The sequence below is a fragment of the Phoenix dactylifera genome, chromosome 18 (genome assembly GCF_051530095.1).
Source record: "Phoenix dactylifera cultivar Ajwa chromosome 18, Ajwa_hap1_PhDact_Kaust_v1.1, whole genome shotgun sequence".
In the NCBI taxonomy this organism is placed as follows: Eukaryota; Viridiplantae; Streptophyta; class Magnoliopsida; order Arecales; family Arecaceae; genus Phoenix; species Phoenix dactylifera.
In genome coordinates this window covers 4,131,124-4,148,833 of record NC_143207.1, presented here as the reverse complement: position 1 = coordinate 4,148,833, position 17,710 = coordinate 4,131,124, and the positions used below count along the sequence as shown (strand labels likewise).

Sequence of the window (17,710 nt, the reverse complement as noted above, 5' to 3'; positions counted from 1 at the left end):
GCGGTGCGGGATCGCCGGGAGGAATCCGGGACGATCTGCTTCGGTGTGCTGGGAAGGAAAGAAGTCACCGGCTGGCTGATTTGGGAAGAAGGTCTCCCGTTTCAGCGCTGGGAAGGAGAAAGGATTTCTTCTTGGAATGAATCTGGGCGAAGATGAGGCTCGGTGAAGCGGAGAGGATCTTGAAACAGGGGTTTTGATTCTTTATTTAACGTGATCCGGGGGCGATCAAGGGTATGGCTGGGCTGGGAGTTATTCATGGAAGGAGGGAATACGCTGGGAGGATGCGGAGAAGATCCGTGAAGCTCGGGATGGCTGGAGGTTGAGCTTTGAATCGCGAAGGCGGGGGAGGGGAGGACGTGGAACAGGGGAAAGAAATGATTCGTGAGCTGGGATAAAATCTTTGGGCGCTGGATTGGATGCGGAAAGGATGATCATGCGGCTTGTTCCAAAACAGGGGAGGAGAAGATAAAAGAAATTGACATGGAAGATGAATACGGGAATGAGTAGGATATATGAATTTTTTTATTATTTATATTTCTTCTTCCTTTTTAAGAAAAGTGGTTGGGGTCCACTCGGGTAGGTTGGAAGGGCTTTGTTCTGAATCTAAAATAAAGGAAGTTTGGACACGTGGAGAAAATGGGAGAGGCCTTTGTTTTGCCAAGTTGGGAAGCTTGGTGCACACGGGAAATATGACGTGGACAAAGGAATGGGTAGCTTCATGCACATGTGGGAGAAAGTAGTCCACACATGGAACAGATTGAGACTAGTTCGTGAATGGGATGACTCGACCTGCACACACATTAGACTAAATTAATATAGAAAATTAAACCAAACTTGAATTACCTCTAATAATTTATTCAAATGAAATGAGAGGGGAAACACATTTCTTCTGTTAATATTTAAAATATGTGCATAACAATAATAATAAGTGCTATGTAAAATAGATAAATTTGTACATTATTTAGCACTTATCAACTGGATCAAGAGTCATTGACCCAAAGCTCGTTACATGGACCTTACTAGAGCCTAATGGAGTTGGACTGTTGTAGTCACTGTGCGAAAAAAAAAAATATTTTAAACATGAGTGGGTTAGTTAAATTAAAACCAAGTGACTTGTGGATGACTGGTTTGACTCCATTGTTTTGGAACTCTGTGTACCTGGGATGTCTAGTTGGGATTGATAGCTTCATTTTTATATGCGAACCATTCTGGGCAAATAACATGTGATATTCGGAAAATTTAGTAGGTCGGGAGCTAACAAATGGTAGTTAACACTTGTGAATTTGAGTAGTGCACCTAGAACTCAAGGGGTACCCAATTGTGGTGGAGGTATAGGTATTCTGAAACGTGACATTTACATTTGCCTTAAGGGTTGCTATGTCTTAGAGTATCTTTTAAAATGATGTTTGTGGGTATCATCACTGCAAACCCTCACGAGACAACACTCGTCCACTAGGGTAACCTAGGGGTTTAACGGCTTGTTGCACGTGCTAAGTGCAATCGTAATGCTCTACGAAAGTGAGTATTTATTTTAATTCATGCATATTGATATATAAAAATGAACAATACTTTTGCACTCTCATTTTATCATTTTCACACTAAATTGCTAGAAACTAGCAATAAGCTAGTTGGGGGGTGTGATGAGAGCACAAAAAGTACAATTTTCATACCATTTTAATTAGCATTATAGCTAATCATTATTGATAAAATTGATTAATTAATATTTTTTTAATGTTTGAATGCAAGTATTCCAAGAAACCCAATAACATTGGGTTTGAGCCCAATGACCAGTAGCCCAAGCTCAACAAATTCACAGCCATCCGAGTCAATTCAAGCATCTCCGAGCAGGCATCTCAACTCCCCAAGCTCTTTGACTCAAAGCAAAACTTCCCAAAAGCCATCCATCTCACCTCCTCTGTTTCAGAACAAAGCTTTCATGCATCAGAACACGTCCAATCCGATGCCAAGAGGAGTCATCCCAACGGTTCACATTTTCTTCCCATTCCAAGCCGAGTTCTCCACTTCCTTTACAGCAAATGAATTTCAGCCATCAGAGGAGTCTTCTCAACTTCCCAACATCAATGTCTCCCAAACTCCCAAACCGGCTCTTTCATCCGTGAAAAAACTCCCCGACGAACAGAGCATGCGTCCGTGAGGAGCTTCCCAACGTTCGTCATCTCCGAGCGTTTCTCACCCGCGTATTCCATGCATTCCAAGCAGCGTCTCATTCGTGGCTTCCGTCTCCCCTGTTCCAGCAAGGGAACTTCGAAGCCAAACCGTCCGCGTTCAAGCCATCAGCCGAGTCACCTCTGCTCTCCACGCTCCCCATCCGTTCCGTGATCTCTCAGCAGCAGCAACCATTCGTCTTCCACGCGTTCCAGACTTCATTCATCCCACGTTTTAGCCTCCTTCCAGACGTTTCAGCCACGTTCTCCATCCATTTAGAACGGCGATCTTCCAGCGTCCTTCCATCTTCCCAGCCACACCTTCAACACGCTGAAAGTGTCTATAAAAGCAGCCGACAAGAGGTGAGAGTGAGGGGGGAATCACCGAAGCACAACATCTACACCTTCTCTTCCGATCCGTCTTCTCAACCGAGCGAGGGAGGAGAGAAGACAGCCGGCCGAATTCATCCAAGTTCCCAATAGCCGTTTGACTTCCCATTCTTCCCCGCTTCAGAACGAAGGATCCCAAGTCTTTGCTGCCCGTGAAGACAAAGGGGAGCCGGGGACGGAACGAGAGAGGAGGGGGAAGCCAACATCCGCATTTTCCCAGCCGGGCGAGAGAGGAAACCAAGGCCACGGAAGGGAGAAAGCAGCCGGGAGAAGAAAACAGAGCACCCTGTTTTCTGAACCAAAGAAAAAAAAAAGGGATTTATGTTTATTTTAAGTTATTCTTTACTAATCCTTTTATAAAAATGTTTGCATCTCATATGAATAGCTAAATCTTTTTTAGCTAAGGCTAGGGAAAAGCCTAACATTTTCTTCATGTATTTTCTTTAATCATCAATGGGATTTTAATGTTTTAGATTTGTGGTGCAGTAGATTGATAGAAATTATTTCAAACTTATATATTTCCTTTGATTTGTTATTTCCCCCGGGTATAACAGATGCTTAGAAATCCCTGTAGTTTAAAATAGAATTACTGTAATGCTGCCCATAAGACTAAATCTATTTTATTATGATTAATAGGTGATTTTAAGAAAAGCATGATGAAATGCTAGGCTGAATCCTGATGCCTTAGTTATATTTTTGTCAATCCGAATATTATTCAGCCTTTAGTTTTTTGTTCACTGTCAAATCCCTGTGGATTCGACCTCGGACTCACCGAGAATATTACTTTGCTACACCCTATACTTGGGGTATTCTACATTTAATTTTTCTTTTTAAAAGAGCAAGATTAAAGTTGTAGCATATAGAACCTATTCACATAGAGCCAGTACACATAGTACCTCCTCCACCTCGTAGATCTAGTAGGGTCTCCCATCCTCCCGATAGATACTTAGGTATACTAGTAGAGGACACCGAGGAAATATTTCTCATGGGAGATAGGGAACATGTACAGGATTCCAATACCTACAACGAGGCGATATCAGATATCGATTCGTTGTAGGCATATGTGGGATCCTAACAGTGGTATCAGAGCCATGGTTATGTAGATTAAGATTAGAATTAAATTTTTCAAGGCATTTTAGATATGAAATTTAAGGGATTATGCTTGCTGAAATTTATGTACCCGGAGGCGTCCATGCCCTCCGCATCAGTTTCTTCAGCGAGCAGTTCATCCGTCCGCGTTCACAGAGCAGATTAGCACCCCATCTTCTGCGATCAACCCTCTCCATGAATCAAGCATCTCGTGTGACATCCTTTCCTTCCGTTCACAGTGGCCATTCCTCCGCCCTAATCCTCTCAGGCAGAAGATCGTATTCTCCACTTGATGGGTCGGGAAGGCTATAAAAGGGGGCTAGGAGGGATTCAACGGGGCGCCGGGCGATTGAGGAAAAAAAAAGGAAAACAGAGAAGGGAAGAAAGAAAGAAAGAAACAGGGTATGCCCCGTTTCTGAAAAGAAAAAAAAAGAAAAAAAACAAGGGAGTTGATGTCAAAGGATTTGATGTTTGTAATGACTTGCTAACTCCCTTAGCAAAGGGTGATGGATGAACCCTTGTCATGTTGCTTTCTTCAAGTACACTCTAAACTTTTATTCTAGTTAATTTATATCCATTGGTATGTTTTGGACTCTTGCATATTTATTTATTAGATAGATCTTGTATGGTTTATATATATTGATGCATGGATTGTTTCGATTTTTGATTTGTCGTAGACGTACCCAGCACGATAAATACTTGGATGTTTAATTCATGTTTTCAAATTATATATTCCATGATTAGAACTATTCTATCTAATTATCCTTAATCAAGAATCGCAGAATTTAATTGTTGAAAACAACATTATCAAGGGGGAATCCAGATCCCTAGCTTTCTCTATATTCTTGAACTTTGTTTAAATTACCTATTATTCTCTGCTTTTAATTTCTGAAAATCAACGAAAAATTGCATCTAAAATTATACTAATAATTCATAGACCGCTCCCTGAGGATTCGACCTTGGACTTTCGAGTATACTACTTGTGCATTCTCCTGCACTTGGGAGAGTATTTTTGCGAACGCACCAAGTTTTTGGTGCCGTTGCCGGAGAACGGCTGAGTTATTAGTATAATTTTAGATTTAATTAGTACCTTAGTAGTTAGTCTTTTTCTTTCGAAAAAAAAATTAAATCTTTACTACTGTTTTTATTCCCTACATAGTCTGCATCAAACTCTGATATCAGAGAAATTCACCGTCTGATTGGACTCAAATTTGGTCCACTTGTGCAAGACACATTTTTCGATAATCTGAACGGTCAGATTGACATTCGGCTACTTTTAAGACCATTAGATTAATACGAAACCTTGCTACTTTCTGTTTTGAATTTTCTGCATTTAATTTTTTTTTAGAATCAGAATTTATATTGTTATCATATCTCATTAGCCCTTGTTGCTAATTGAAAATTGATAAATAAAAAAAAAACTTTAAGAAAAGATGAAGGGTGATCATTCAAAATAAAAAAAAAAAGAGAGGGAAGAACTCAAAATTTCAAATTTTAAATTTCAAATTTCAGAATTCAAATTTGAAATTTAAACTGAAAAAAAAGAAATAAATAATTTGCTTGATCAACTATTCAATATAATTTAATGTCATGTCATAAAACATTAAAAAAAAATTTTGATTGTTGCATATAGTATAAGGCATCAGCATAAAATATTCTAAGGGCTGAACCCATTAAAAAAGATAAGGTCGGAATTTCATCACTCGTCCTTAGCCCAAAAATTACCCCAGTGCATAAATATCCTAAGCTTAACTAAAATCAACTAGACGTTGGCCCCTAAGGATATTCGAGCTCAATAGGACGAAGACCACCGAAAGTTGCACCAATTTCGCTCTATGGCCCAGTCGATGTCTAGGCAAGCTTTGTCCCTTTAAGGGAGACAGTCTCTGTTCGAGAAAAGTGGGTTTTAAGTGGGACCCTTGCTAAATACATCGTGACCCCTCCACTTACCTCGGAGCTTACATGGTCGACTAGGTTACTAGACCGGATTGGAGGCTTAGGTGTCCTCTTCAAACCAGTTAGGAGCTGTCTAGAAATTTAAGAAAAACATTAGGAATTGAGGTGTAATGTTTTGATGCATGCTTGATTGTGAATAGATTTTTATATTAGGGTGTCGTTTTAGGGTATCTTTAGGTGGTACTTATTTTTTATTTTTTTAAAAAAAAAGATAGAAAAAAATTTTGCATGCTAAAGTGGAATAGGGACGACACCGGTCGATTGAGTCGTACAACTTTAGATCATCCCTTAGGACATACCTCTGAAATTCCTTCGCAGTATCTCACACCTTGTGAGATGGCTGATTTAAATGAAGATGCGGGGAGTCACCACGATCGAGAACGTGAACCCCATGTTATGACCCTAAGACAATACCTACAACCAGCTAGGACTAGTCAGCCTTCAAGCATAATTTTTCCTGATAATGTAGGACATTTTGACATCAAACCAGGGGTAATCCAATTGCTGCCCAAGTTTCACAGGTTAGAGTCCAAGAGTCTGTATCTTCATCTAAAGGATTTTGAAGAATTGAGCATTATATTTAGAGTGCCAAATGTCACCGAGGATGTCCTCAAGCTGACATTGTTCCCTTTCTCTCTAAAGGATAAGGCCAAAATATGGCTAAACTCTTTGCGACCTAGATCAATAAGAACTTGGCAAGATATGCAAAGAGAATTTTTAAAGAAGTTCTTTCTCGCACAAAGGACCAACTTTTTGAAAAGACATATCAGCAATTTCCAACAAAAAGATAATGAAACATTTTACGAATGTTGGGAAAGATTTAAAGACCTTCTTCTCTCATGCCCTCATCACGGGTTCGAAACTTGGAGAACTATTAGCTTCTTTTATGAAGGTTTATCTCCACAGTTGAAACAGTTTGTAGAGACCATGTGCAATAGTGGATTTTTAGAAAAACAACCTGATGAGGTATGGGAGTATTTGGATTCCCTTGCTGAAACTGCCCAACTTTGGGATAACGGAGATAGAAACAACAAGTCTTTGCCTAAGCCTACTAGCTCTGTACAGGGAGGCCTTTACAACCTCAGAACTGAGGATGATCTTCATGCTAAAATGGCAGCCCTCACTAGAAAGGTAGAAGAAATTGAGCTTAGGAAGGTTGAGCCTGTCAAGACTATAGAGCTTAGAAACGAGTGTTGTGGTATCTGTGATATGTCGGATCATACCACTACAAATTGTCCCACCATACCGGCATTCAAAGAAGTCTTGCACGATCAAGCAAATGCTATGAACTCCTACCAAAAGCCTTATAACGATCCATACTCGAATACCTATAACCCTGGTTGGAAGAATCATCCAAATTTTAGGTGGAGAAACGATCATCCTCAACAGTCACACAATTCAGCTCCTCCACCTGCACATCCTACTTTTGCATCACCACCCTCTCAAAAGCCGAATATCGAGGATACCTTGCAATCTATACAAATTTTTCTACAAGGTCAAGATAATATCAATGCTCAAAATACTCGAAATTTTGAAGTTATAAGGAACCAATTGTCAATGTTGACTACCGTCCTAAGTACCCAAGAGAAGAGTAAGCTTCCAGCTCAACCCCAACCTAACCCACAAGTGCATGGTAGTAATAATACGGCTCCTTCTAGTTCGCATACAGAACATGCAAAGAGCATCATGACTTTGCATAATGGAAAAGTCATTAATCAGATCGCCCCATTGAGACCACAGGTCACTTCTAATTTTGATGCTCCCAAAGCCGATGAAAGGGACAAAGAAGAAGTTGAGGTCCCAACTTCTACCGAGAAAGTTGAATGTCCTTTTCCTCCACCTTTTCCACAACGGTTAAAGCCGTTGCAAAAGCTCGAACCTAATTCTGAAATTCTTGAGCTTTTTAAGCAAGTAAAGATCAACATACCTCTTCTTGATGCAATCAAACAAATACCCTCATATGCCAAATTTTTGAAGGACTTGTATACTGTCAAGCGCCGATTAAATGTTAAGAAGAAGGCATTTTTAACTGAAAATGTGAGTGCTATTTTGCAGCACAATATTCTTCCTAAATATAAAGATCCAGGTTGCCCAACCATCTCATGCATCATAGGTGACTTTAGGATAGAGCGAGCATTGTTAGATTTATGGGCGAGTGTGAATTTGTTGCCATATTCTGTATATGAGCAACTTGGTTTAGGTGAGTTGAAGCCAACCTTCGTCACTTTGCAATTAGCTGACAGGTCAGTTAAAATTCCAAGGAAGATTATCGAGGATGTATTAGTCCAAGTAGACAAGTTTTACTTTCCTGTCGATTTTATCGTATTGGACACACATCCGGCTTCGAACTCACAGTCTTAGATTCCGGTCATTTTTGAACGTCCATTCCTTGTAACTTCTAATGCATTGATTAATTGTAGGAATGGTGTCATGAAGCTTTCTTTTGGTAACATGACCTTAGAACTGAATATTTTTAATGTGTGCAAACAATCTAATGATCCCGAAGAGAGTAAGGAGGTTGATTGGGTTGAAACCATCGCAGAAGAATATTTATTAACTAAAGCAATTAACGAACCATCCGATGATAGCTTAATTGATTGGTGTCCTAATGGAACCGATGCTGATGATGTAGTCCCACCTGTTTTGGATAATTCGGATGCCATGATGGTCAATGGGTGGAGACCGAGGATAGAGGAATTCGAGCAGTTGCCCTCACAAAGAACAAAAATTGTACAATCTTGGAAACAAGCATCCATACTTGAGCTGAAACCCTTACCAAGGGAACTCAAGTATGTCTTTCTTGGACCCGATAACACTTTTCCCGTAATTATCTCGACTGAGCTCGATAATGATCAAGAAGAAAAATTACTTACGATCCTAAAGAGTCATAAAGAAGTGCTTGGATGGTCAATTACAGACTTAAAGGGGATTAACCCTTTGATTTGCATGCATCAGATATATTTGGAGGATAATGCGAAAACCACAAGGCAAATGCAGCGTAGGCTGAATCCGACAATGAGAGACGTGGTTAAAACAGAAGTCCTTAGTTGCTTGATGTGGGTATTATTTACCCGATTTCCGACAGCAAGTGGGTGAGTCCTAATCAAGTCGTGCCCAAGAAAGCGGGTCTAACGGTAGTCGAAAATGAGCAGGATGAGTTAGTCCCAACTCACGTTCCGACGAGTTGGCGTATGTGTGTTGACTACCGAAAATTGAATTTGGTTACTAGGAAAGATCGCTTTTCCTTACCCTTCCTAGACCAAGTTTTGGAAAGAGTTGCAGGATACCAATTTTATTGTTTTCTCGATGGCTATTCCGGATACTACCAAATCGAAATTTCACCTAAGAATCAAGAAAAAACTACTTTCACTTGTTCTTTTGGTACATTCGCTTTCCGACGAATGTCATTCGGGTTGTGTAATGCACCTGCAACATTCCAAAGATACATGCTCAGCGTTTTTGAAGACATGAACGAGAAGTTTTTGGAAGTGTTTATGGATGATTTCTCTATTTTTGGCGATTCTTTTGATGATTGCTTGTCACATCTACAAGCAGTCTTAGCTCGATGTATTGAAAAGAATTTGATACTGAATTGGGAGAAATGCCACTTCATGGTGCCAAAGGGAATTGTCCTAGGACATATTGTTTCATCGAAGGGCATGAAAGTTGATAGAGCTAAGATTGATTTAATCGCTAAGCTACCTGCACCCAAGACGGTTAGAGATGTTAGATCATTTTTGGGTCATGTCGGATTTTATAGCAGGTTCATCAAGGACTTTAGTGTTATAGCTCGATCATTATGTAACCTTCTATCCCTTGATACACCGTTCAATTGGACTGAAACATGTCAAGAGGCATTCGAAAAGTTGAAGTCTATGCTTAGCACTACACCCATCATGCGACCACCTGATTGGTCATTACCTTTTGAAATCATGTGCGATGCTAGTGACTATGCAATAGGAGTTGTCCTAGGACAACGCAAGGATAATAAGCCATATGTCATTTACTATGCAAGCAAAATCTTAAACGATGCCCAAATGAATTACACCACCACCGAGAAGGAATTGCTTGCAGTAGTATTCGCATTAGATAAATTTCGCTCTTATATCCTTGGTGCTCCTATTCTTATCTTCACGGACCATGCATCGCTAAAATATTTGCTGGATAAGAAAGAGGCCAAACCACGCTTAATACGATGGATACTTCTCCTCCAAGAATTTAACATCACAATCAAAGATAAAAAGGGAGTAGAGAATGTGGTTGCTGACCATTTATCACAGCTAGTTTTTAATGATTCAGTGCCACAGTTTTCCATCAGGGACTCATTCTCCGAAGAGCAATTGTTTGCACTTTCAACTATGCCATGGTATGCTGACATTGTAAACTTTCTTGTCACGAACCGGATGCCGGAGCATTGGGGATCGAATGATAAGAATAATTTTTTGCGTGAAGTAAGGAATTATTATTATGATGCCCCCTATTTGTTTAAGTATTGCAATGATCAAATCTTTAGAAGATGCATACCGGATCATGAGATGCAAAGTGTACTCTCTTTTTGTCATGCCAGTACTTGCGGAAGACACTTTGCATCTAAGAAAACGGCAGCTAAGGTGTTGTAATATGGTTTTTATTGGCCTACACTATTTAAAGATGTCCACGAGTTCTGTAGGACATGTGACCTATGTCAACGTGTTGGGAGTCTAACTCGTAGGCATATGATGCCTCTTCAGCCCATTACTGCTATTGAAATTTTTGACATGTAGGGCATCGATTTCATGGGCCCATTCCTACTGTCTTTTGGATATGAGTACATTTTAGTCGGTGTTGAGTACGTGTCTAAATGTGTTGCCCAAAGATGGTCACCCAAGAGGGGGGTGAATTGGGTGTTTTAAAAAATTTTTTGACTAATTTAAGATTAAAACACACAAATATATAAACTAAAGCAAGGATAAAGGGATAAGAGAAGACAACCACAAGCACACGGTTTTATAGTGGTTCGGAGCCTTCACTGCTCCTACATCCACTCCCCAAAGCGCCTTTGGGTATTTCCACTATAATCCAAGATTACAGTACGGTAGTTTTGCGAGTTCACTACCCAACTCGTTGTTTTACACCGGGCTCACAACAAACCCTAAACCCCCAATTTCTCTTAGGCTTGGGACGCCTTTCCCTTGTTCCAAGTCCCTTGACTTGAACAAGCACCACGATAAAAGAGTGTACAAAAGAATATAAAAGCTCTAGAAAGCAAATATAGCACTTATGAACAATGAAACCCGGAAGAATCTTTTTGCCGTTGGAAGCGTGGGAGATGTTGATTCTTCCAAGGTAGACCGCGTAGGGTTGAGTGTGAGCTTTGATTCCCGAGCGCGCGAGAGTGGTTGAGCTTGAAATCACTTGGGAGACTTGAAAGTACTTGATTTCCTTCCTTGGATGCACTCACTCCCTTGAGCTTTTCTTTCAAACTTCTCTCTTGAATGATTTTGCTTTGGGTTGGTGAAGAGTTGTTGAGAACCACTTAAGAGGTCCCTTTTATAGCCCAAAAAGCAAATATAGCCGTTAGAGACAAAAAGAGAAGGATTTGAAATTCAAAATCAAACCTGAAAAGCTGTCAGTCGCGTCCCAGGCGCTCCGAGGACGTCTCCGCTACAGCGAGAGACGTCTCACCTACAGGATTTTACTTTTTACTTTATCTGGGGTCGACTCGGCACTTTACGGGGACGTCTCGCCTTGTCTGTGCTTTTTGAGTGGGGACGACTCCGCTTCTTTGGGGACGACTCCGCTTCTTTGTCTCCGAAAAACTTGCCCTCTGGAATTCCCTGAGAGAGTCGTCTCCGCTCTTTCAGGGGACGTCTCCGCTTGTGTCCACTTTATGCGTGGGGACGACTCCGCTATCTCAGAGTCGACTCCGCTTCCTTATCACCGCAAAAACCATTCTCTGGAAAACCCTGAGAGAGCCGTCTCCGCCATCTTGGGGACGTCTCGGGGAGTCTCCTTTTTGCTTGCGGGGACGACTCCGCGTACAGCGGGGACGTCTCGCGCATATCCCTTGAGAAACGTCTTTCTGCCGCCACTGAGAGAGTCGACTCCGCTTCTGAGAGAGTCGACTCCGCTAACGCGGGGACGACTCGGCAGGTGCCGGGGATGACTCCAAGTGTGCCAGTTCTTCCTGTTTGTGCCAGAGACGTCTCTGAAACTATCAGGAGACGTCTCGGCTGTCCCTGAACTTTTTCTTTAGCTCAAAATATTCTTCAATAAATTCATAAAAATTGTGGGAACTTGCCTAGACATTTCTTAACAATTTTCTAAGTAAAACACATGAATTCCTCAATCGAATTGTTAAGATATAATGGAATTTTACTCTAGTGTTTTGTATTCATCAAAATCCATTAGGGGGTCAACAATCTCCCCCTTTTTGATGATGACAAAACACTGAGTATATGCAAAATTTGAAATTTAAACATATACACAGTATTGATCAGATATACAAGTATAATGTTTTGATTTGAACTAGATACGATGTGCATCACTTAAATTTCCTTGTGCATAGGATTGATCTTTATAGTTCTTAAATGATTTTATCATATGAACTGAATTTGAATCAAGTTAGAATGATATATTGATGCTGAAGATAATTTAAAAACTAGATTCTTTTTGACTCCCCCTTTCTTTTCCAGAAGGGCAATTATCTTAAAATTAATATTCTTCAATAACCATATTCAATATTCATTCTGTACCCCCCTTTCAATATCCATATCTTTCAATATTCATATTTCAATATTCTATTCCCCCTTACAATATTCTACTCCCCCTTTTTGTCATCAACAATGAAGGGGACAAATGATACTCAAGGTGTGCTCCCCCTGTCCAATGAGTTCAGTCATTCATATTACTCCCCCTTTGTTTGTGGAATTCATTTCATACTCATCGTTTAGTTTAACATAGTTATCACAAGATGTGCTCCCCCTGTTTCTTTGTATCACACAATCAAACACATACACAGAATTGGCAATGTACACAAGATTTTAAAAAGAAATTGTATTCATTCATATGTCATTGTAAGTCTTTGAAGTTAGTACATAAGAGTATTGATTTCAAGTACAAAAGGAAGAGTCATAACAAGTATTGATTTCTAGTACAAAAGTGTTTCACAATGGCCTAGGATTTACAAAAAGAAGATCCTATAGGATATCCATCATCGGCGTCGTTGCTCATGGGGCATTGTACTTTGTGCATAAGCCTTACAGGCTGCATCTATGAAGCCATTGATAGAATCCATGAGAGTCTTAAAGTGATCTCCCTGTGACTTGTGGAAACCTGCCACAAGTGCTTCAAACTCTAAGGTTGCCATCTCAATTCTGCCTCTAAGTTGGGCAACTAGGGTGCCCACATTGCCATCTGGCTTTGTCAACTCTTTGAGACTCTCGGAAATGGCCTTCAAGCTGTCTTTGAGCTCTATCGATCTGAATGTTTGGGTGGCACCTACCCCAACTATTTGCTGCTCTGTGGCTTCAATTTGAGCTCTAATTTCCTTCAGCTCTTGTCTGATGGGGGCCAGCTCTGCAGTCATCATGGATCTCATCTCCTCCCTCATCTGCTGACAAATAACAGATGCTAAAGTGTGCATCTGCTCCTCTGATAGGAAGGAGGTCCCACTGACTGGAGGAGGTTGTGGCATGGATGTGGAAGGTCCAGCTGAGCTGGAGGGAATATCAGGGATGTCCATGTGGCTAGGTGGAGGAGAGTGATGGTCAGGCTCATGATGTGGGATTTCAGGCTCTATGGTTTGTGCTTTTCTTTTTGGAACCTTGACCCACGACCCATCTATCTTGTGAAATTCCATTCTTCTCATTGAGCCCTCATTGTAATAATCGGTGTTTCTTAGGGCCTTTGCAGGTTCATTTGGTGGAATGGGAACCTTGAAGTGTTTAAATATTAAGGTAAAGATCATGCCATAGGGTATACTAAACCTAGAATACCTATGACATTGGGCAATGTAATTTAGCATGAGTCTAGGGAGGTTTAGGGGGATCCCTAGTAGGATATGGTGCATTATGACTAAATCACGCTCCGAAACAAAATCGAAGCGACCGGTTTTGGGGAATAGGACCCGATTGACAATGCTTAAAAGAAGTCTCATTTCTGCATTTAGGTCCTGGGAGTAGACAACATCAAGAGGGCCGCAGTCCTCTCTTCCTAGAATCAAGTTTAGGGCTATTTCCCTTTGGGGATGTGAGGTCGGTGCCTCACCGTCCTTAGGAATTTGTAGGACAGTGGATAGGACATCCTCATTAATTTCTACCAATGTCCCTCGGACATATGCAGTGTACCCTAAGTCCCCTAAGGCCATATCACTAAACATTTCTCTAACAAGGCCGGGGTAGGTCGAGATTTTGAGGGTGCAAAGGTGCTCCCACCCTTGGGCTCGGAGTCTCTCTCCAATAGAGAACCCCTCATGATCTAGAAAGGAAAAATCGATGTGCCTGCCAGTCGTGACTGTGCGATTTGCACAGGAAATCGTCGTGGTCGGCGGAGCAACCGGAGGAGAAGGCGCGGAGGGTTCTTCCCGCCGTTCCTCGCCGTCGCCCGCTACTCTAGGTCGCCTCCCACGGGTTGTCCTAGCTTTCTTTGGTGCCATGGATGCTAGGGTTTGCGATTTAGGGCAAATGGAAGCTAGGTTTTGAAGTGGAGAGCAAGTGGAGGCTAGGGCTTTCCGTTTTGGTCGGGAATGAGGGAGAAAGCTCGAGTCGGCTCGAGCGATTTCGACCTATTTAAAAAGCCCTCATTCGGTCCCCGAGACGTCTCCGCCACTAAGGCGAGACGTCTCCCCCTTGGGGGACGTCTCTGCGACTTGCCAGAGACGTCTCCGGCACAAAAAATTTCAGACTGCAGTTCCAGATTTTTGTTTAATCACCCTAATCAATCGTGATTTCTTTTGATAGACACAGAGTGAATTTGTTTGTGATCCTCCCCCTTAATAATACATCCTATAATGATTTGATAATGACTTTTAGATTATTAAGATTGAAATGAGGAATGTTTGACCAAATTTCGAATACCCATGTTATAGGCTCTGAAAATATCTCTATGAAGAGTCCAAGGGAGGGTAACCATCCTCCGGAAAGTCAAACAGTTCGTCATTTAGTTTAGATGAATTCATGTTTTCACATATGTTTGCCTTGAGGTGGGTTACTAGTTCGAGTAGCAAAGTAAAGCAATACAAGTTCACTTCATTTGCTAGGATCATACAAGCTCAACGCATTCCTTAAGAAATTGAATCTATCTTTACAAAGGGGCTTTGTAAAGATATCAGCTAATTGATTTTCAGTACATACATATTCAATCATCACATCATTTTTCATCACATGATCCCTAATAAAATGATGCCTAATCTCTATATGCTTTGACTTAGAGTGTTGAACAGGATTTTTTGTTAAGTTGATTGCACTTGTATTGTCACACTTAATTGGTATATTGTCCATTTTAATACCGAAGTCTTCAAGCTGTTGCTTAATCCAAAGAACTTGGGCACAACAGCTTCCAGCTGCAATGTACTCAGCTTCAACTGTGGACAAGGCAACTGAATTTTGTTTCTTGCTAAACCAAGAAACCAAATTGGCACCCAAGAATTGACATGTCCCACTTGTGCTTTTTCTGTCGAGTTTGCACCCGGCAAAATCAGCATCGGAATAAGCAATTAAGTTTATGTCAGACTGTTTAGAGTACCATAAGCCTACATTAGATGTCCCTACTAGATATCTAAATATTCTTTTAACAGCTTGCAAGTGTGATTCCTTAGGACATGCTTGGTATCTAGCACACATACAAACACTGAATAATATATCTGGTCTACTAGCAGTAAGGTAAAGTAAAGAGCCTATCATACCTCTGTACAATTTGCAGTCTATACTTTTACCTTTTTCATCCTTATCAAGCTTGCAACTTGAGCCCATGGGTGTGCTGATTTCTTTTGCATCCTTCATCTTGAATTTCTCCAACATTTCTTTGATATACTTGGACTGACTGATGAATATGCCTTCCTCTGATTGTTTTATTTGCAGCCCAAGGAAGAAGTTGAGCTCACCCATCATGCTCATTTCAAATTCTCCCTGCATAAGCTTGGCAAACTCTTGACAAAGACTATCATTAGTAGCACCAAAAATTATATCATCCACATAAATTTGTACAAGCAATAAGTCATTTTCTTTTCTTTTAATAAAGAGGGTTTTGTCTACATTTCCTCTCTTAAATTTGTTTTCAATTAGGAAATTACTTAATCTTTCATACCATGCCCTAGGAGCTTGCTTAAGTCCATACAATGCTTTATGCAATTTATACACATAATCTGGATGTAAGTGATTTTCAAAACCTGGAGGTTGTCCTACATAAACTTCCTCCATTATATAACCATTTAGAAATGCACTTTTTACATCCATTTGATAGAGTTTAAAGTTCATGAAGCATGCATATGCCAAAAGTAATCTAATAGCTTCTAATCTAGCAACAGGAGCAAAAGTTTCATCAAAATCTATTCCTTCCTCCTGATTATATCCTTTGGCCACTAGCCTAGCTTTGTTTCTTATTACTATTCCATCTTCATCTAGTTTATTTCTATACACCCACTTGGTGCCTATAATTGAAACATTTGGGGGTCTTTTCATTAGAGTCCAAACTTCATTTCTTTCAAATTGGTTTAATTCCTCTTGCATAGCGTTCATCCAATTATCATCTTTTTCAGCTTCTTCTAGTGATTTAGGCTCTATTTGTGAAACGAAAGCAAGATAATTACTAGTGTTTCTTAGAGAAGATCTAGTTCTTATACCTTGTGAAGGATCACCAAGGATTAGATCCTTTGGATGACCATGTGCATACCTCCATTCTTTAGGAAGATCTTGATTGTTTGATGGAGGTTGATCTTCTTCATCTTGCTGATTTGTATCTTCCTTAACCTCATCCTCATGTTGTTTGTCTTGTATGGAGAATTCCTTGATTCGGTCTTCAAGTATACCTGCATCAACATCTTCTTCTTTTCTAGAAGAATCTCCATTAGTTTCATCAAAAACAACATGAATGGATTCTTCAACAACGAGAGTTCTCTTGTTGAAGACCCTGTATGCTCTACTAGATGAGGAATAACCTAAGAAGATCCCCTCATCTGATTTGGCACTAAATTTACTGAGATTGTCCTTTCCATTGTTCAAAATAAAACATCGACAACCAAAAACATGAAAATAACTTATATTTGGTTTTTTGCCTTTTATCAATTCATATGGTGTTTTCTTTAAGATAGATCTAACTAAAGCACGATTTAAGATATAACATGAGGTACTTATTGCTTCAGCCCAAAAATACTTTGGTAGATCCGATTCGCACAACATGGTACGAGCCATATCTGCGAGTGTGCGATTCTTCCTTTCTACCACCCCATTTTGTTGGGGTGTCCTAGGTGCCGAGAAATTGTGATTGATACCATTTTCGTCACAAAACTTTTCAAAGTGTTGATATTCAAACTCGGTACCATGATCACTCCTAATTGCTTTTAGCTTAAGATTGAGTTCATTTGAAACTTTATTATGAAACTTGATAAAAGCGGAAAAGGACTCATCTTTGTGTGCAAGGAATGAAACCCATGTAAAACGTGAAAAATCATCAACAATGACAAGACCAAATTTCTTACCCCCTAGACTAGCAGTTCTAGTGGGTCCAAACAAATCCATGTGAATTAGTTCTAAGGGTTTTGACGTTGAGACTATGTTCTTAGACTTAAAAGAACTTCTTGTTTGTTTTCCTAATTGACATGCCGCACAAATTTTATTCTTTTCAAAGTCTATTTTCGGTAGTCCTTTGACTAGATCCTTTGTAATCAATTTAGAAATTAAATCCATGCTAGCATGCCCTAACCTACGATGCCATAACCAACTAGTCTCATTGACTTTAGGATTCATGGCTACAAGACATTGGCCATCCTTCATGGTGAGATCATCAAGATCTACCATGTAAACATTTCCATGCCTATGTCCTGTGAGTATGATCTCATTATCAATTGGACTACTAATTATGCATAGTGACGATTCAAATGATACTTTAAAGCCCTTGTCACAAAATTGACTTAT

The 17,710-nt window shown here is 40.2% G+C and overlaps 1 non-coding gene across 1 annotated transcript; it reads right to left on the bottom strand.

The window, feature by feature from the left end:
- Positions 1 to 6,348: 6,348 nt before the first annotated feature.
- Positions 6,349 to 6,457, bottom strand: LOC113461488 (small nucleolar RNA R71). Its single transcript, XR_003383764.1, has one exon. It is a non-coding gene; the product is annotated as a small nucleolar RNA R71 (small nucleolar RNA).
- Positions 6,458 to 17,710: the final 11,253 nt, after the last annotated feature.